The sequence below is a fragment of the Scomber scombrus genome, chromosome 16 (assembly GCF_963691925.1).
Source record: "Scomber scombrus chromosome 16, fScoSco1.1, whole genome shotgun sequence".
NCBI classification, from domain to species: Eukaryota; Metazoa; Chordata; class Actinopteri; order Scombriformes; family Scombridae; genus Scomber; species Scomber scombrus.
The window spans coordinates 14,630,151-14,650,791 of record NC_084985.1 but is presented as its reverse complement, the minus strand read 5'-3'; the positions used below and the strand labels follow the sequence as shown (position 1 = coordinate 14,650,791).

The 20,641-nt window shown below is 40.3% G+C and overlaps 1 protein-coding gene across 2 annotated transcripts in view; it reads left to right on the top strand.

Moving 5' to 3' along the window:
- atxn1a (ataxin 1a) overlaps positions 1-20,641 on the top strand; it is a 96,772-nt gene that overhangs the window by 60,429 nt on the left and 15,702 nt on the right. The window contains exon 3 of one of the 2 annotated variants that reach the window (XM_062435555.1): positions 3,134-3,250. The gene's annotated coding sequence lies outside the window, so the exon portion shown is untranslated. Of the gene's footprint in view, positions 1-3,133; positions 3,251-15,528; positions 15,540-20,641 lie in introns of those variants that run through there. The other variant, XM_062435556.1, reaches the window with a different exon arrangement.

Genomic DNA, 20,641 nt, shown 5'->3' with positions numbered 1-20,641 from the left:
ACAAACACACAAAGGACTGTAGCATTGTCCTTTTTAAGTGAGCATGCTACTCATTTAGTCACTTCAACATTGGCTGCAACACTTTGGTTGTACTAGCAAAACTCCCCAAAGCAAGACACTAAACCTTTTAGTTTATCGAAACAGTTTTTCTCTCACTGATGAGTCATTCAAACCTTTCTCTCTCTCACTTAGTCAAGTTGACTCTCAACACATCTATTTCTGCACTTGCACAGTTGTTGGATGGGATGCATGCACAATTTTGAAGACATCTCCCTCTTGTCCGTATGGAACATTAATTAGTTTAGTCATTTAGGACAAAAACTTCTTCTAAGTGAATGTAATGTGTTGTAGATACAACACAGAGGAACAACTTAAAGCACATAGGATTTGAACACACGCAATGTCATAAAAAAAGCCACACACACACACACACACACACACACACACACACACACACACACACACACACACACACACACACACACACACACACACACACACACAGTTCTTTGTAGGAGCTGTCTTCTCCACTGTGCTTTGCAATTCAATCAGCCGTTCATTTAATGTGGTTTACACTGAACCGTTCCTCCATTCCTGACTAATTTAGCATGCCTGATTTCTGGATTGGACATGATGGATTGAGACAAAGTGTATAGTGTATAGTGTGTGTGTGTGTGTGTGTGTGTGTGTGTGTGTGTGTGTGTGTGTGTGTGTGTGTGTGTGTGTGTGTGTGTGTGTGTGTGTGTGTGTGTGGCCATAAGTGTGCACTGAGGGTAGTATGCTTGTGTTTTGAAGCTTCTAATCTGGCTAAAAAGCATTTATATTCACTATACATCCTCTTCATAGACAATCAAACATCACTGTGAAACAGGTATTAAGACTTTAAAGAAGGATTCTAAACCACAGAATCTGTTTCACTTACGTTATTTGATGAGATTTCAGTTTTATTGCTGCCACAGACCCACTTGTGGAAGTGAGAATTTCAATAACTAAATCTGATACTTATGTGTAACAATATTATAATATTAATGCTCAATGATTTATTATTCTGTGTATACACTGATTTAATAAGTTTGTATTGCAGTTGAGCTTATGATTTGTCATAAATAGTTTTTAAAAGTTAATTGTTTTTTTTGTTGGCAGATTAGTTGTATGTTTATCTCAATGAGATGTCAAGAATGGGATAATGTATAGTCCCCATTTAGGGAAATACAACCTGCTTCAAAAGAGTACTTACATTTTTTCCTTGAAAGACCTTAGGGACATTTGTTTTACATGGAGAAACATCTAAACCTGTTCAAAACTATCAGGTATCGCAGTATTTTCCCTGAAAGTTGGATAGAGCTTTGGAATGAAATCCTCACTCTCTGTCCTGCTTTGCTCTGCCCTCCCTCTCACTATCCATCCTCCTCCCTTTTATGACATTTTTCAGCTTTCAATACTCCCTGCTGTGCCTTGCTAGCGGAGCTAGTGTTGTTCTCCCAGTGAGTTTATATCTGTCTCTTCTCTGCCACCATCTGTTTCTCTCTGTGTCTCTCTTCCTCTCTATTAGCTCTCTCTCTGTCTGCTTTAGCTTTCTGTCCTCTCTATTCTCTCTTCCTTTATGTCACCTGGGGATCTCTACTTTTTTCTTTACTCTTGTAACTTTTATGCCATTTCACACTCTATGTTGCCATCTCTCCTTTCTTTGTCTCCACTTCTTTTGAGTTCTCACTTTCCTTTTTAATACCATCTGATAGATTCCTTTGCCGGTTGGTGTCTGGTGATCTGTGACATCAGTCTCCATCCATTTTCTTCTTTTCTTCTTTTTCTTCTGTCTTTAATACACACAGACCCCACTGCTTTCTGTGGTAGCCAGGATGGACAGTGGCAGTTTCATTTGTGTGTACATACATGCTTAACTTTCTTGACACTCATGTAGCCCTCTTTGTCTCCAATACAAGACATCCTTTCTTTCTTATTATGTGTTTGTCTCACTCTTCCTTTGTCATATCTTATTTCCACAATAGCTCTCAATCCCATGTGGAATAGAGTTTCCAGTTTAATTCCAGTGTGCGCGGAGTGATATATTTTACAATTACTAATGTAATACACAAACAAAGCGAGCCACATACTCGAATTCCCTCATCTGCCTTCCATAAAACATTAACAGCCACAACTAGACAGCTGCACACACACACACACCCTTACTTCTTTCCCTGTTTTCAGACATTTAAGAAGTGGGTCAGTAGGATGTTTGACGACCCACACACCTCCACACACATCCCACAAACAATCTCAGACACACAAGCGTGCACACACAGCAGCTGACTAAACAGCAGGGAACACGTTTCTCGTATCCCCGTAACATCCACATCATTCCACCACAACTTGCCTAATTAGTCCCACAGAGTGTGTTCACGCAGTCGACGATCAGCCGGTCTGTCTCTTATGCTGGTGTGTGGGTGTCTGCTTAATTCAGCTTGTTGCACATTTGATTTCTTTAAAGATGCTCTGGCGTTTTCGGTTTTTGGGGTTTTTTTTGTGTGTGTGTATGAATATGTCAGATCCTGTTTATAACAATGACCTGTATTTGGGTTGCAGTTTTTAAGACAACAAAACATTTTGCAGCAATTGCAAATAAAATCTGCACAAAGAATGGACACCCAGTGAAAATGTCAAACAAGAGCAAGGTTTAAAGCGCTTACTGTATGCAAGAATATTCAACAGGAAGACAGTAATTAAACTAATAAGTATGAGAATACTGCACTTTTTGATTGATGTTTTCTGTGTAGACATGTTTTTAATGTATTGGCACAGTAAATGGCAGGCCTATTCCTTTCCTCTTCATTTCAATTTCATTGAGATGTACCCTTTTTAATAATCCTCATATACAACCACTATGTAGTGATTTTGTCATGTTTGATTGTCAGATGTATACATATTAGCACTTCCAGAGAATCATAGGATACAAGATGTGAGAATCCCATATATCTCTTTGCCTATGGATCAAAGCTGAGTTACATTTGTTGCTTTGTTAAAAAAGCTTGTGATGTATGCCAAAATACATTATGCTGTGTGTTGTACAGTAAAAAAGAAAAAGTCCTCCACAGTCCTTAGTTCAGTTTTAACTTCTGTTGTTTTCATCCACCAGGGAGTGCTGAGTCCCTGAGTCAACACACTGCATTCTGGGATAGTCTGGAACCCTCTCCATGGGCTGTACCACCTGCTGACAAACCAGGGGGGGTCTGGAGGAGTGGTGTTGAATGAGGTAAGAATGTCCCTGTCCCTCCTGTACACATGTATTTTGTCTATATCATAGTATTTTGTGAATAGATGGGACCCAAGATTGAGTTGAAGCTGTACTTAATAAGCTTGAGGGCAGTAGTTCACTTCTTACTGCTGAATCATTACTGACACAGTGCCAACATGTTGGTATTCCAGTGTAAAAGCTGTTAGTCTTACTGTCATTTTTAATTTGATGTTATTAGTTTTGACATCAAGGGCTTTTCAGCCTCGTCCTCTCTCCATCGCCAAAAGCCGTGTTTTCCTGATAAACCTGTCACCCTGGTCATAGCACAGATGCATGTAAAGTAAAGTGCATTTGATTTTAATGTGAGGGAAGTGGCAGCTCATCATATGTACAGCTCACCGTGATTGAGCCAAGGTTTTCCCTCAGTGTAATGTTGAGCCGCAGCACGTCGCAAGTGTGTGGGTGGGTTCAAATTAGTGGCTTACTCTTCTAATCCCCATTCGCTGTCATGCAATATAATGAGCTCACCAAACAATATGGTAGACTACTTAATCCTTCACCCACTCTTTTACATTTGCTGAAAGGTTAAAGGAAACCCGTCAGAAAGATAAGAACGCATCATTTAGTCACTGAAATGAAGCCTGTGGGCCTTGCAATCAAGTTTGTTTCCTGCCTATGCTGTGATTGGAGGAGAGGAGTTTTTAGACTAAGGGAACGCTACTCTGCCTAGTGACAGCGTGTTTGTTTTTGAAGCTGCAACTGTGTTGGAGCTGCAATACATTTTCATGCATAGCACCTTCAGGAATCAGTTAGTGAGGGGTCTTCCTGTGAGAATTGCTTATTGGCAGTGCTGAGAATGCGAAAAACACCCTATAAATAATGTCTCTGAGGAGGCCTGAGGAGGAGAAGGTTGTGTGTCTGTGTGTTGGGGGGGTGGGGGTGTAGTGTATTGTAGTTTATGTGTTGGGTTGGGATCTATTCAATGTATGTTCAGTCATGAATTTCTGCCAAATCTGCCACTTTTTAAAAAAATTAGGAGCAACCGACAAGCTACGACTGTTGATTTTTCTCTGAATGACTCACAGCACATGCAGTCTTTTTGTGGTAATATTGATCCCTAGAGGAGAAATTCTCTTTTTAATTCTTCCTCTTCCACAGGGAAGTAAGACGACAGGGTCAGCTACAGAATAGCACCTTCAGAGCTGCCTGCGATTATCTTGCTTGCAGGCATTTCAGCAGAGTAAATGCTTGAGGTCAAGGATTTGAATTGAGGCCTTCAGGTTGATGGATAGTCTCAATACTCACTATAAGGCATTTTCCCACTGAGTCATAGAAAATCAATACGAACAAACATTTAAAGTTTTCAAGTTCTCTCCTGCAGATTGCCTTGAATGTTATTTTCCGCTTGCCTCTTTGCCCGGGGGATACTCTGCATGTCTGTTTACAGCCGTTGTGAGCAATAAACAATTGGACATGGGCGACTTTAATAACAAACAGGAACCCACCTCCACCAGACATCTGCACACAGAGTGGGAGATTACTGCTGGAATTGACTGGTGTCAACATACTAATTTGCAGGTGAAGTCTCAAGGCAGCCCTGATCTGTCCAGCTATGAGCTAATAATATGTGTTGCAAACTAATTAAAAACATTTAATTCTTCCACAGTGCAGGCATCAAGTGCAGACATTAAAAAAGTAATACCGGGCAGTCTTGACTGTACTGGACAATAACTTCAGAAGTCATTGCTAATAATTAATTTGCTTAATAATTCCTTTGCATAAATGAATGATATGCAATCTAACTTGGCTAGGTAAGAGTGGAGTGTATTTCCAATGTTGTTGTGGTTTTTACAAATCATTTGGTCACAAATATTTGGGATATGTTGCTTGACTTACTGTTGAAGTCCTCGGAGATGCTGATTTTTTCAGGAACAGATCAGAACAGTTCAAAATAAAAAAAGGTTAACTAGTTTTTAGGACAAAAACTGAAGTATTCATCTATGTCATACTTTGTGAATGAAGTTTAAGTGTTTCCTACACAGCCGTGCTTTGGAGTGGAAACCCTATTGTTCCCTGTTATTCTGTTGCCTCAACATTTGGTGCCTCTCAATGGGAGTAGGGAGTGCTCTCAGGGAATGAACCCGGGCCTCCTCTTTATCCGCTGGTCTACTGCTTTTTCACACAAACATACTTGTTTAAGTGTACACATATACACATGAGCACGTATACACAGAGAGTGCACTCTGATTTACCCCACAGGGAGCAGCCAGTTTGGAGAGTGCTGCGGTTTCCCTGTTGAAATCTCTGTATGTATGTAGTATGCTGCTCTCTCTCTTTTTCCCTCCCACACTCTCCCTCCTTCAGTCTCCCTTTTAGTTCATTTCAGTCCAAAAACACATTCTTATATATCTCAGAAAGTCAGACTTAAACATGCTTCTCTTTCTGTCTTCTCCAATATAAATTTTCTTTATTACCATGACCATATAAACAGTATGTAAAGTAATGTTAAAGCAGGTTTGACAAGGTTTACGGTGTAATTACAGTTTGATTATTCAGAATGTATCTGTGTTTTTCACTGTCTCCTTCACACTATCACTCTCTTTCTTGTCGGATCCAAAGAGTAAAAAAGTGTGAGTGCTTGTGTTTGTGGGTGTGTGGGTGTGTGGGTGAGAGAGAGAGAGAGAGTAGAGAGAAGGAGAGTCGGTGCTATTCTTGGCTGGTTGGGGAAGTCTTGGCTCCCTGGCGTATGGGAAAAGTGCTCTTGGCAAGTCTTGAACCCAGGCATTCCATTATGCTGTCCTGTCGAAACACACACATAGAACACACAAACTTGTTTTTGTCGCTTAGGAGGACATTGCACTGACTTACATTCATTCTCTGGAGACTAAGCCATAAATGCAACCCCAACCTTAACCAAAAGCCAAGTGTATCCTAAAATGCAATGGTTATTTACACAGATGCACATCTAAGTGACTGTAAAGAATGAGCATGTAAATGTGCAACTCAAACTGCAGAGTTTTTTGGAGTTTCTTCCACTCCCCCCCCCCCCCCCCCCCCCCCCCTCTCTCTCTCTCTCTCTCTCTCTCTCTCTCTCTCTCTCTCTCTCTCTCTCTTAGACACACACAAACATTTCCATGCATGCACACTAAAGTTAGGTCTCAAAAGAGAGATTTCTAGTAGTTCTACATTATGCCCCAAGGCCCAAAGCAAGAGTTTCATCGTCACACACACACACACACACACACACGCACGCACGCACACACACACACACACACACACACACACACACACACAGCATTCCACACTATATCCTTGAATCAATTCCCTAAGGAGTGGGAGGTTATCTGCATGACTTGTATCAGCTAATAGATCTCTTAAGTATCTGTCTCTCTCTCTCTCTCTCTCTCTCTCTCTCTCTCTCTCTCTCTCTCTCTCTCTCTCTCTCTCTCTCTCTCTTAGACACACACAAACATTTCCATGCATGCACACTAAAGTTAGGTCTCAAAAGAGAGATTTCTAGTAGTTCTACATTATGCCCCAAGGCCCAAAGCAAGAGTTTCATCGTCACACACACACACACACACACACACGCACGCACGCACACACACACACACACACACACACACACACACAGCATTCCACACTATATCCTTGAATCAATTCCCTAAGGAGTGGGAGGTTATCTGCATGACTTGTATCAGCTAATAGATCTCTTAAGTATCTGTCTCTCTCTCTCTCTCTCTCTCTCTCTCTCTCTCTCTCTCTCTCACTGCAGTGCTACTACAAGGTGACATCACCATCTCACTTCATCTTTTTCCTCATCCTCCCTCATTTTTTATGTTTTTTTATTCTGCCCTCCCCTCTCCTCCTCCCAATGTCCTTTTTCTCATCTGCTCTTTTTACGTGTCCTCCATCAATTTTTCTCACACTCCATTTGTTCCTCCCACTATAAATCCTTACATAACTGCTGTCAAACTATGTACAGGCACAATAAAGATTGAGTTTGCGATTGAGATGGAGCCAGGGTCAAAGGGCACTGTGTCTTGTAAGAATACAGCCTCCTTCAAACAAACAGTATGTGTGTGTGTGTGTCAGCCCATGAGACAGCTGCATATGAACAGAAGAATTTTGTGCACAAATTATGATGTGGTAACCGCATACACACACACACACACACACACACACACACACACACACACGCATAAAGCGGTTACTGGTCTTTCCTCAGTCTAAAAAGGCCCACCCAGTGAATGTCACTGAGATGGAATTTCCTTTCATCTGTGTTTGTGTGTACAGTGTGCGCACAAATAAATGCTGAAAATACGGATGTTGAAAGAAAATGAAAGAATAGTTGGAAAAGTCACACAAGCAAAGAGAAGCCAGTGTGGTCAGTCTGTCTCTCTGCTTTTTTCCTTTTCTCTGTACTGTGAAGTATTCAGCAGTTGGAGTTAACCCGCTCCTCCTCAAGTATGGGCAGTGTGACTGTATACTTCAATATTTCAACAGTAGCCTGCATGTGCAAGCTGATTAGTTAAGACAGGAGAGGCTGGTCAGTCGGTAGTTAAACACAAATGTAAACCTGGGTTTCGCAATATTAACAGCATATATATTGTTATTGACAGAATGCTGCAATGTAAAAGCTCCCTTAGATTTTATTTGTGATGTTTCAACCAAGTACAAGTCATCCTCTGGAAAATACATGCAGGAAGGAAATGAGTAGTACCGTATATAACCAAATGACCAGTTGTCATAATCATGTAATCACATAAATGTGTGAAAGTAAAAACATGAATATGAATAGATGTACAACTATAATTCAGAGGAGCTTCGCATATATTTTTAATCAAGTCACAATGATATAAAACAAATGTCAAACCCTCATTTTGTTTAAGTAATAAGGTGGGTGCCATATGTTAACAAGAGACACTAGGTTGCAAGAAGAGTCATTAAAAATATATATAGTGCATCAAATATGAATATGAATAGACATATATTAACAAGCCAGTATCAGCCAATTTGTTTTCACATCTAAGCTCAAAATCCTGTATGTGCCTCATGAAATGGTAACATCTGGAGTCTAGCATTTAGTCCAGGAATCATGGAAAATCACAGTTCCTCATCAAAGAGTAAAGTAGACTGAAAAATAGTTTGTTGTGTGTACATTTATGAGTCAATTTTCCAGTTGATTGTTGTGTGTCTGTGTGTGCCTCTATGTGTGTCTTTGTGTGCGTGCGTTCATTTCAAACTTATTTTTGAAATATCCTGTGTGGCTTTAATTGCAAAATATAGTTTTGTGTGTTTCTTTGTCCCTGCAGAAGTCTCTAGAAATACCCACAGTATAACCCCCTGAGTACATGCACAATGTCTGGGTAATAGATTACCATCCATATTTCAGTTATTCATAAACCGAAAAAACTAACAAGGCCATTTAATGTCTAAGTATTCTGGTTGATCACAGACTTGCTGCAGCATGATACATTGTCCCTTTGCTGACAGAGCACACAAAACAATCTTTACCAATGTAGAAATTGCCCAATTGACTGGAGCCATTTTCCTCTGTGGGAGCCTGATGGCAATCAACTAGGCTATTCATCATGATTATATACATTTGATTGCGTACAGTAGAGGGAATGGCCATGAATATAGGTTTGTGTATTTTGTTCACCACTCAGTGTTTTGCCTCTGGAGGAGACACACTGCTGGGCAGCATGCAGACACCTGTGGAGTGTGTGTGTGTGTGTGTGTGTGTGTGTGTGTGTGTGTGTGTGTGTGTGTGTGTGTGTGTGTGTGTGTGTGTGTGTGTGTGTGTGTGTGTGTGTGTGTGTGTGTGTGTGTGTGTGTGTGTGTGTGCGTGTTCCTGGCTATGGAATTTGTTTGTTTGGATGATAACTGAGTTCTGTAAGGCTTCACTGTGTACTGCATGCTTGTCCTGTTGAATCCCAGGAGTGTGTTGTGTGTGTTTGTATAGAGCAGAAGGCTTTGATGAATGTGTGCAAGTCTGCATGTTCACCTAGTGCTGCTGCCTGCCTGACATTTTTGTCCGTGTGCCTTTGAAAAGGTGGAACACATTATTCACAGACAAGGACACATGCTGAGCAGTCACCCACCTCTCCTTCATTCACACAATGTCCGCTGCCATGCCCATTCATGCCAATTACTGCTAGTCTGCCTGCCTATGCCCATTACAGCGGGGCAGTTCACCTTCAGTGAACACAACAGTTTGGTTGTCCATCCTAGATGTGGACGCATGCGGGCGTGTGTGTGTGTGTGTGTGTGTGTGTGTGTGTACTCTGAAGCACAAACAGAGGCAGTGTGCAGTTCAGTGCATTACCATTTGTCTCTGCAGGCATTCTGTTTAGCGCCATGCACCCTGCAGTCCCTCAGAGACACACATTCCACACCTGTCAGCCTGCCGTCAACCTGACTTCAGCTAAGAAATGATCATACTCTCATCATCTGAATCTGGTTTCCTGCTTGCATTTCTCACCATGTCCTAATCAGTGGTGAAAAGTAACTATAATAACTATGTTCACTCAAGAACTGTACTTAAGAACATTTTTTAAAGTACTTGTACTTTACTTGAGTATTTCCATTTGATGCTACTTTATACTTCCACTCCACTACATTTCAGAAGGAAATATTGTACTTTCTACTTTGCTGCTAATACTTATGCTTTTGTCCTAAGTAGGATTTTTCATGCAGGACTTTTATTTGTAATGGAGTATTTGTACATCTCTATGAGGGAATCCTACTCTCATACTAAGAAGATGATATGCAATAAACATTAACAAATCGTCTTTTCTGTGAATATTGAGCAAGGAAATCCCTTTTAAGAGAACAATGTCTTTTCACTGACAGTCTACATGTAGAGTATATGGATATGTTGCATATGCAATAAAATTCAGCTGGATTTTAAGATGTCATATAAAAATGGAAGATGTTTGATGATGTGGAAATTGAGGATATTTTGTTATTTAAAGCCATGAAGTATTGAATCAATAGAATTGAATAGATAAAAAGAAATAAATTCCTAACTTCGGTGCCAGCAAATGATGGTGTCACTATGTGGCACTATGTTACCACTGCACATCTGAATCAGGGACACTAGGATAAATGGGCTAAAAAAAAAGTATAGACTGACAAATTTCTACAGGGAGTGCCTCTTTCAAACCAAAACTTATACCATCTGAATCATTTATAATAGAACAACTGTAATCACATAAAACATCGATACATAGTGGATATCAAGTAAGTGAAGTTCATGTCCAAGCTTAACTTTGATATCTAAAAAGGAAATTCACTCATCTTCAAAATATCAAATATCTGCAAATGCCTTCAATTATTTTCCCCAGTTCCCATGAAAGGCTAGATTAAGCCAATAAGTCAAAGTCACATAACAGATTCTCTCTATTCAAAGTGAGCGACATTCACTGTTAATGCCGGTTTTCTGTTGAAGGAATGAACAATGGAAATATAGGTGGGTAGGTAGGACAAATAAATGAATGGTGTACTGATGAATGGATGTGTTTTTGAATAATAGTTATCTGTCGCTTTTCTCTCTCTTCTCTTTTCTGTCTCTTACTTTTCTCTTCGCAATTGTCCCTTTGAAAAAAAAATCTATTTTTCTCTCTTCAATTTCCCTCCTTCCCCTCGTGCATTGCTCTTTTACTCTCTTTTGTGGAGTAACACACATTCTCTGAGTAGGATTATACATCGTCTTTGAAATCATATTTTGATGTTTATGTCTGCGTTTGCCCTTGAATGAGTGTGTTGGACTACTGCCTGCGTATTTGTGTGTCTGAATGTCTGTGATAGCTGCCTCTATTTGTGTGTCACTGTGTGTGTTTCAAGTGTTGTATGTGTGTGACAATGAAAGAGAAAACATCAGTTCATGTTTGTGTGTGTGCACTGCATGTGCACGTCTGCATCATGCATGTTTGCATATTTACGCATTTGTGTGTGTGTGTGTGTATGTGTATGTGTGTGCTCAGTAGGATTATACAGCAATAGAGGAGCTTAGCAGTGATTTGCCCATCCATTCCAGTCCCTCCCTAATCCTATACACACACATGCATACTTCTTTGTGTGTGTGTGTGTGTGTGTGTGTGTGTGTGTGTGTGCGTGTGTGCGTGTGCGTGTGTGTGTGTGTGTGACTAGGAGGGATATAATAGTGTGTGTGGATTAGTAGGTTTGTGAATGGGATGTGGCTTGGGCAGAAGTAGCACGCTACACTGCCAGTAAGTTAACGCAGCCTGGCAGAGGGTTTGTGAGAGACACAGAGATGGAAAAAAAGGGAAATTTATTTTTAGTGTGTGTAATTGGCCCACAGTTCAGAGGGCACTGTTAACATGATTATAATAATTACAAAAGGTTATGAATGATGGAGTTTGAACAGTATGTTGGTCTGATATTATTAAGTAATAGGTGTGTGCCTTCATAAAGCCAGAGTTGCAGGGTGTGTGCGTGTTGGGTATGTGACCATTAGGTGGCTCTGCACCTGCTCTGCTGTCTCACAGCCGCCTGCACAGTCACACATACCCACAGAGACAGATGGAAAGACATGGATAAACAAGAGAGCCGAGACTTTCTCTGACAGAGACGAAGGGGGGATAAATGGGTAAAGAGAGTGTAGGAAGGCGGGGGTTGTCGTTGTCATAACTGCAGCGTGTGTGAAGTTTGCGTGGGCGGCTGAGAGTGTGTGTGTGTGTGTGTGTGTGTGTGTGTGTGTGTGTGTGTGTGTGTGTGTGTGTGTGTGTGTGTGTGTGTGTGTGTGTGTGTGTGTGTTTGCGGAAGAGAGAAGAGAAGTCTGTGATATGTATATGGGTGCGTGTGTGTATATATAGAAGCTTTTCATCAGTTTCCTTAGTGACTGGCTGTAACTGAGATGGTTCTCTGCAGAAAGACAGAAGGAATGAAAGAGGGAGCAGCATTTGTGGAAGATTTTAGTGCACTTGACATTTCATAGATTCTACTTACGAGGCGGTTATTGACTGAGGTTTGATGTTATTAGTCAGTTGTTATGATGAACCCATAGCGTATATTTTCATTTAAACTGTCACTTTGGTCAACCTTGACTACTCACTTCTGAAATTACAAAAGAGAAAATTATAGGATTTGTTTTCATTTTTTCTACTGCATATGGGTCAGCATTACACCACAAGTAAAAATATTTCAGTAAGTTATAATTTCTTTTTATGAAAAATGGAGTAGAGTCAAGATATCTGCTTTTAAAGAACACTTTTCAAGTTTCCCATGTTATTCTCCAGATGCAACTATATGAAAAAGCTTAGTGACTTTATGTAATGAGTATAAAATACATCAGTCATGGACAGGAGATGTAAATTTTGAGGAGGTGACAGCTTTATAGGGACATTTTTTAGCTCAGGGACAATAAAATGTGGGTTTTGCAGGAGATGTGATATTTTAGACACTTCAGCTCCAAAACAGGTTTCTTGGTTGAAGTCAGTGGGGAGCATCTGAAGAAAATTGATATTTTTGTGGTTCTTGACTTGTGGGTTAATGTAAGGAGCAGAGTTTTATGTTTTTAGACATGATCGAAGGGCGTTGACGTGTAACCACCTTAGCCAGACTGAGAAAGTTTTAGATGGAAAGACAGAGCGGCTGAACGAAGACAGACAATACAGAGAAAGAACTAAAATCCCCATGCAAAAACTTGAAATCTCTTATAACTGATTCTCTCTGTTCCTCATGTCTTTTTGCTTGTTCTCCACCTCCGCTTTCCCTCTTCCTCTCTCTTTCTCTCTGTTGCACTGCTTTCACTTGACTTCAGATTGTAAACAAACCCACACAAATGAATTATGATTAAATACCAAGAGTCTCCAATTAGCTGCCAAGGCAACAGACGAGTGTTGCTGTGCTGCTGAGGTCACCTGACAAAACAAAGCGTACTGTGAAACAAATGCACTGTCTAGTCTTGTTTTTTTCTCAATGCCTGCTGGTTTGTCTCTCTGTCTGTGTCTCCTTCTTGTGTTTCTTCTATCTGTGAATTTTTCTTGACTTCAGTTTGGTCCTCTGATATAAAGCTAAAACAATTTCTTATGGTGATATTAAACAATAAAGCAGTGATCTGTTGGCAGTAAATACAAGACAAATTGGCTAGTTAAAGGTTACAGCACCTTGATATGCTTACAATTCCCCATAGTGCCTCCAAAACAGGAACTATATCTTTAATGTGAACATTATAAAAACAGAAAGTCCTAGAAGAGCAACAGCAGGACTGATGTCCTGACTGACTGAAAAATGGTATCAGAAATGTCACAGCACTGAGTGCTTATCACCAAAAATGCCTTCCAAAAATAATTTTAAAAAAACAACACAAAGAACTTGCAGATTACCACTTTTCAATCCTCTTATCCATTCGAGCCTCTTGGGTACATTTTGTATTTTCTTTTTCCCCTTTATCACATTAAAAGCAAACTTTTGAAATGTCTCTTGTCTAGTAGTGAAACACTCCATGTATATTCCAAGCTGAACACTGGATTGATATCATGCTGACAGGAAGACCAACCAACACAAACAGGATGTCTTTTTTAGTGCATGTTTAGACTCAGTCAGTCTAGCGGGAATCATTACAGTTCAGCATGTGTGTACCGTTGTGTGAGCGAGTGCTCGCTTCTTCCCTGTGCGTGCTACATCTCTTAGCATTGAGGAGCACATTTCATCTATATTTACTTCCAAATGGTCTTTTAACTAGGTCAGCTAACTAACGGAAATAGACTACTATATGCCTATCAGTGAGGCAACCAGTCATGACATCTAGTGGTCCAAAGAAAGAAGTTCAGCCTTGTAGTAATCTCAACAGAACACCTAATGAAACTGTAAAAGAGGAAAAAGGTATACGTGGGTGTGTATGTACAGTATTTAGTATGTAAATATGGTTATGTCTATCTGTTTTTGGTATGTGCTTGTGTATTGATGCTAAATGTTGCTCTGAAACGACTAGTTGAACACTTGATTAGTTGATCCACAAAGAAATTATGGAAACTGTGTTTATTATTTGTTCAAGTAATTTTTCAAGAATACCACACATTGTCAGTTCCAGCTTCACTAATGTGATGACTTACTGATTTTCTGTGCTTTGTATCTAAGTAAACAGAATATATTAAAGTTTTGCTCTGTTGATGACACAAAAGAAACAAAGTTTAAGATGCCCACTCTTTGGTATTTCCTGACATTTTAGCAAGGTCATGATTAATTAAAAGCTTGAGAAAAAACAACATAAGAATCACAGTTGCAGCCCTAGATACAAGTATATCTTTGTGTGTGTGTGTGTGTGTGTGTGTGTGTGTGTGTGTGTGTGTGTGTGTGTGTGTGTGTGTGTGTGTGTGTGTGTGTGTGTGTGTGTGTGAGTACATGAGTTTACCATGTGTCCCTCTTTCACGTACTCTCTCTGTTTCTGTCCCTGTAATCTCTACTGCTCACTCTCTCTCTCTCCCTCCCTCTTTATCTCTCCCACACTCCCCCTCTGCCCTTCTCACTGTAACACCCTCCCACCCTCCCTCCCTCCCTCCCTCCCTCCCTCTCTCTCTCTCTCTCTCTCTCTCTTTTTTCTCTGTCTCTCTCTCTCTCTCTCTCTCCCTCTTTCTCCCTCTTTCTCAGCTTGTAAGCGGTCTCTGGGCGTGCAGCCAGCTGGCGTGTGTGTGTTTTTTGAATGAATACCTGATGAAGTTGGCTGAGCGAACCGTGGGAGGGGCCCTGTGTGTGTGTGTGTGTGTGTGTGTGTGTGTGTGTGTGTGTGTGTGTGTGTGTGTGTGTGTGTGTGTGTGTGTGTGTGTGTAGTACAGACAGTGTGAGAGCTCTGGCTTTCATTCAGCCCCTTGCATAATACACGTTGGAGCTATGCATGCGGGACTCCCTCCCTGTGGGCGTGTGCAAGTGTGTGCTACCAATTTTTTTTTGTGTGTGTGTGTGATCACCTGTGTGTCAGCGGTTGTGAGGGAGCTTCCTGCCTCGCTGTCAAGATTTAGGAAAGGACTGCTGGTCTGGAGAGTGTGAGTGTGTGGTGTGTATGTGTGTGTGTGCGCGCGTGTGTGTGTTTATGTGTGTCGACAGTGTGGGTTTTCGAGGTGAAAAGGGCCGAGAGCGGTTTGTAGCACAACTACACTGACTGCTTGGGATTTTCCGCCGGAGAGGGAGAGGGAGAGGGAGAGGGAGAGACAGAGAAAGACTCAGGGTGCTTTACAAGAGACATAGCAGAGCAGGAGAAGAGAGCAGGAAAGAGAGGAAAGGAAGGAATGAGAGGGGGAGAAAGAGCATGCTGCAGAAGTGGGCTACTCCTGCTACCCCGGTAAGTACACTTCACACAGTTTTGCACTCGCTCTGAATGAAGTGTGTGTGGGAGAAAAGTCAGCATGTGTGTGCGTGGGTCCCGAACGCTTGTCTTGTTGTATCACAGTATGTCATTTGTAAGTGCGTACTGAGTCTGCCCTAGTTTTTCCTACAATCGTCGCTGCTCGTTTATCCCATTCGGTCGTCGTAATGGAAGTGTTTCCCCTCCTTGCTTCTCTTCTCTTCTCTTCTCTTCTCTTCTCTTCTCTTCTCTTCTCTTCTCTTCTCTTCTCTTCTCTTCTCTTCTCTTCTCTTCTCTTCTCTTCTCTTCTCTTCTCTTCTCTTCTCTTCTCTTCTCTTCTCTCCCCTTCTCTTCTCTTCTCTTTTCACCTCTCCACTCCTCTCTTCTCTGCTCTTCTCTTCTCTTCTCTCCCCTTCTCTTCTCTTCTCTTTTCACCTCTCCACTCCTCTCTTCTCTTCTCCTCTCTTCTCCTCTCAGGCTCTCCTTCTCGGTCTGTCTACCTCCCTCCCCACCCCCCCACCCTCTTCAACCACCCACCAAACCTCAGGGTTGCTGAGAGGTGAGAAAGTGCAAGTCATGCAAGGCTGCCTAAGTGTTTGTTTTCTGAAAGAGACTCTCTCTTTTTCTCACAGTCATTTGTTTCTCTCCATCTCTGTCTCTCTTTGTTTGTGTAACTCTTAGTCATTCTCTCCCTCTCTCGCTCTCTCTCTCGCTTCTCTTTTTCTTCCGTCACCCCTCCCTCTTCTCTTCCCCGGCTTCTCTAACTGCGTCTCCATCTGTCAATGGCAGATCCTCCATTACTCTCAGACTATCTGACCATGCTCTTATATGTGTGTGTGTCTGTGTGTGTGTGTGTTGTTTGTTGTTCGTGTGTAATCACTTGAGGAGAGTGACAGTGAATAAAGTGGCAGCCTTGTCAGAGTTCCCAGTCTGGCAAGACTCCCTTTAATGCCCACACACATGTACATATGCAAACACACACACTAATGAAAAACTACACAGACAAAAAGCTACAGAGAGACACAGAGGAAGAAATAGAGAAGTAGAAAGATCGACTGAGAAGTATAAGCCTGCAGCAACACTGTACTTTCCAGTTGGACTATATTTAGCAGTGAGATAACACATCACGTTGGACTTATCCCTTTGATCATGATTATGATTATGACTGGGCAATCACGCACACAGACACAGACCCAAATGCAATAGACATATGCAGCCTGTACACATCCGTTTTTGTTTACTACAGCAGGTATGTAAATGCAAATAAAATAGTGACATGTTGGAAAGTTGATTAACAAAAGAACATGAAGTTACTGTTTCTTTATCAGGAACTATTATTTAAATTCCCAATAAGCAAACATTCAAAGACTTGACAAAAACACAGACAAGAAACACAAGACACGAGACAACACATTCTGTAATTTCCTGTCCTCTGTGGTTTCCATGTTGTGGTATTTCACTCTGACATACTCAGCTTATCGTTTTGACAGCCAGCTAAAAATTTTGAGCCTCGTGACAACAACATCCTTTGACACAACCATTTCCGATGTTTATTGTCACTGGTGAATCTTGACACACTGTAGCATATAATGCAATGCATTGGCTCCTCTTAACATCCTGAGTAAAAATGCAAAAATTGAGTTTCTTGTTTTAAGGGACGTTTAAGTATATTTTTTGTTTATGACATGCTTGCATATAGCTTTGCTGCTGAAAACTACAGCTGAATGCTGCTGAGTTGATCACATCATCATTAATTTCATTGGTAGGTATATTGGTATTCAAGTGAATGGGAAGATGTGTCCAACCTTTTGACTGGTACTGTATATGTTGGAAGATAAGTAACAAGAAATTGCAATACAGAAAGACCAAATTAGATTTGAGATCATTTAGAAACAACGTCACCATTGCATAGTTTTTCCACCACCATTGACATATTTATTTTTTAAATTTAAAACGTCCTACTTAGTATGCCACAAATAAAACATTATCAAATCTATGGGGTCTATATCATATGTAATGTAATATGTTTTGTTTTGTGTTTTATGTGAAATTACTATTGGCAGACATATTGTTATTTGATTTTTTAACCTCAAACCTGTATTGGCGTTAAAGATCTGGTATCGGTCAGGCTATAGTTTTGTATGTTTTGTATCATTCAAAACCATACATTATGATGTCATCTAACATTCCTTACAAATATATATAGAGGCCTTTGGGGCAGACACAATCAGTTCTGTACATGAACGCACATATGTCACCGAGTTGAAGAACATTGCACACATTTAGTGCTGACAAACTTCAAATACCAGAATCCCAGAGTGAGGACCCAAGGGTGCCATTAAATTACAGAGGGATCAGCCTAATGAGCACAGTTTACAAGCTGTACTCCACCATACTTAATCAGAGGCTCATGTTGTATCTGGAGAGAGAATGACTCCTCGTGGACGAACAAAATGGGTTTCATAAGTCAAAGTTATGTCTTAATAATATCTTTGTTTTGTCTACAATTATAACAAATAGAAATAACTAGTATGAAGTGAATGGAAAATTTGACAGTGTTCTAAATCTCTCTGCAGCGAGCCCATAGTGTGTGTAAGATTGAATGAGAAAAGATAGTAGCAGTATCAAGAAGTATTCTTCTGTATACAGATGACATAGTTTCATTATCGCCATCCTAAGACAAAATGTTGCACATACTCTCCTACACTAACAAATGGCATTAAAAAATGGAGACTGTTTATTGACAAAAAGAAAACTGAAATAATTCACTTTAGAATTTACTTCATTTACCCAAAGTACTTACTAGTTAAAGTTAAATCACATACGCTAAATAATGCAGATTCATACAAGTATCTCAGTTTCTTTATTGATGAAGATATGAATTGCATAAAAGGTGTTAAGGTTCTTGCTGAATCAGCAGGTACTGTAGTGCTCTGGTAGGAATTATTTGTAAAAAATAAAAATGTGAAGGAATTGAGTTTTCAAACGAACTCTAGACTGTTTCAAGCTTGTGTGTATTGTGCTTGATTTTACTGCTGAGGTTAGGGATCTTAGAGATGTCTCTATGTGTGAATCAGTGAAAAACAGCGCTATGAGATATTTTCTGGATGTGCACAGATATGCACCGAAGTTGGCTGTAGTTGGGGACATGGGATGGAAATCAAGAGGCTCATTAGAAGATCAGTTATGAAATTGGTTACTTGATATGCAAGAAAGTTAGCCTGACTAATGCAAGACCCTACCACAATTGAGGTAGGGTCTGGCGAGGAGCCGTTCATTTTCTCGTATTTGAGGCGGGATCAACGAATGTTGATCAAATGCTTCTGTACGCTACTGGACAAACTTACAGCCAATCATATCAACGATACACAATGACTTATTCAGAGCCTGTAGGGAGCAGCGTGAACACATCCTTTTTATGAAGGAAAAATCTTGTAGCGCAATTTATTTAGCACACAATCTACTGCTGCTTCGAACGGTTGCTGCACCTCTGTAGCCGCCATGCTGGATGGAAACAGAGTCGCTCTACGGTCGTCATCGCCTTGAGCCCACCTCCCCATTCTATGATTGGTCCCCTATCTCAGGCGAAAATATTGTCTTGGTGGCCATGCTAACTCTCTGAGCAAAGTGGAACGTCGCTGGAAAGAGAGCATGGGTTTACCCAGGCTAGACAAATATTTATCTGGGATAAACAAATGATTGGTTTTTGGTCTAAAGATATGTGCACATTGTTCTGTAACTCTGGGTTTAGTGAGGCTTCTTTTTGAAAAGTTCCAATTTGGTTTGTTTAGAGAATCAGTGTTTGCCAAGGCCAAATGGCAGGGGGCTGACAATATATAGACAAAACTGCATATTTCAGAGAATTATGTTGTATATCTAGGAGAAGAGAAGCGGTTTTGTCCAATGTGCTGTCTAAATGATATAGAAAATGAGCTCCATTTTGTTTTCTGCTGTCCTTTATATTGTGAACTGCATGATCCTTTGTGTAAGATAAAAATAGATATTGATTTTGTGAATATGGATGCTGTACAAAGAATTGGCTGTTCACATATGAAACATATAATTGTACCAGTTATCTGGGAAAGATGAAAAAAGATCTTTAGCAAGATAATCAGTAGGTATGTAACAGTTCTTTATGTTAACATTTCATTTAGGGTTTTTGTTTCTTTTATTTTCCTTTTTCCACATCATTTTTATATGCGACACTGGAAGATGTGTGTTTTGTAAATTAGTGGTGACTTGTAATGTCAAACATTTGGGATGGGCCAAATGTTATACATGACACAGAAATAAAATCTAAATTAATGTATAACTTTGCACACAAGAGGTACCTTTTAAGCTTGTTTGCATTCAATATATTGGCTGTTCAGTCTGTAAGGATATCAATTACTTTGAGATGGACAACTGTAAAACACGTTGTCTGTCTCTTTAAATGTAAAATGGTACAACATTGTAATTCTTGTAGTTCTTTGTGACCATAAAACTGCAACACTGGCAACATAAACACAAACCACTTAATCACTGTTTAAGTCATTTATAAATTATATAGTAGATGTCATGTTTGTGAAATACATTAAGGACTGTGGCAATTTGTATATTACCATAATATGTGACTTTCAACATGACATTCTTTTTACATAATTATTGATTGACACATGAAATATTTGTTTAAATCTGTTTCCCTGCAGGGTTTGAATCACAAACATTAGTATCCATATGTTTGAAGGCTTTTGTCTGGTTCTGCATACAGATTTCGGATATAGTGTGTGTGTTTGTGTGTGTGTGTGTGTGTGTGTGTGTGTGTGTGTGTGTGTGTGTGTGTGTGTGTGTGTGTGTGTGTGTGTGTGTGTGTGTGTGTGTGTGTGTGTGTGTGTGTGTGTGTGTGTTTTTAATGTGAAGGAGAAAGAGGGTGACATATACACACCTACACTGTTTTGACCGTAGAAGGACAATAGTATAGTGCATGAGTGAATGGTTCAAGTTACTAACTCTGTCTCTCTTTCTTACTCATACAAACACACACACACACACACACACACACACACACACACACACACACACACACACGTTTTTTCACCAGAGCACACATGCACAGACTT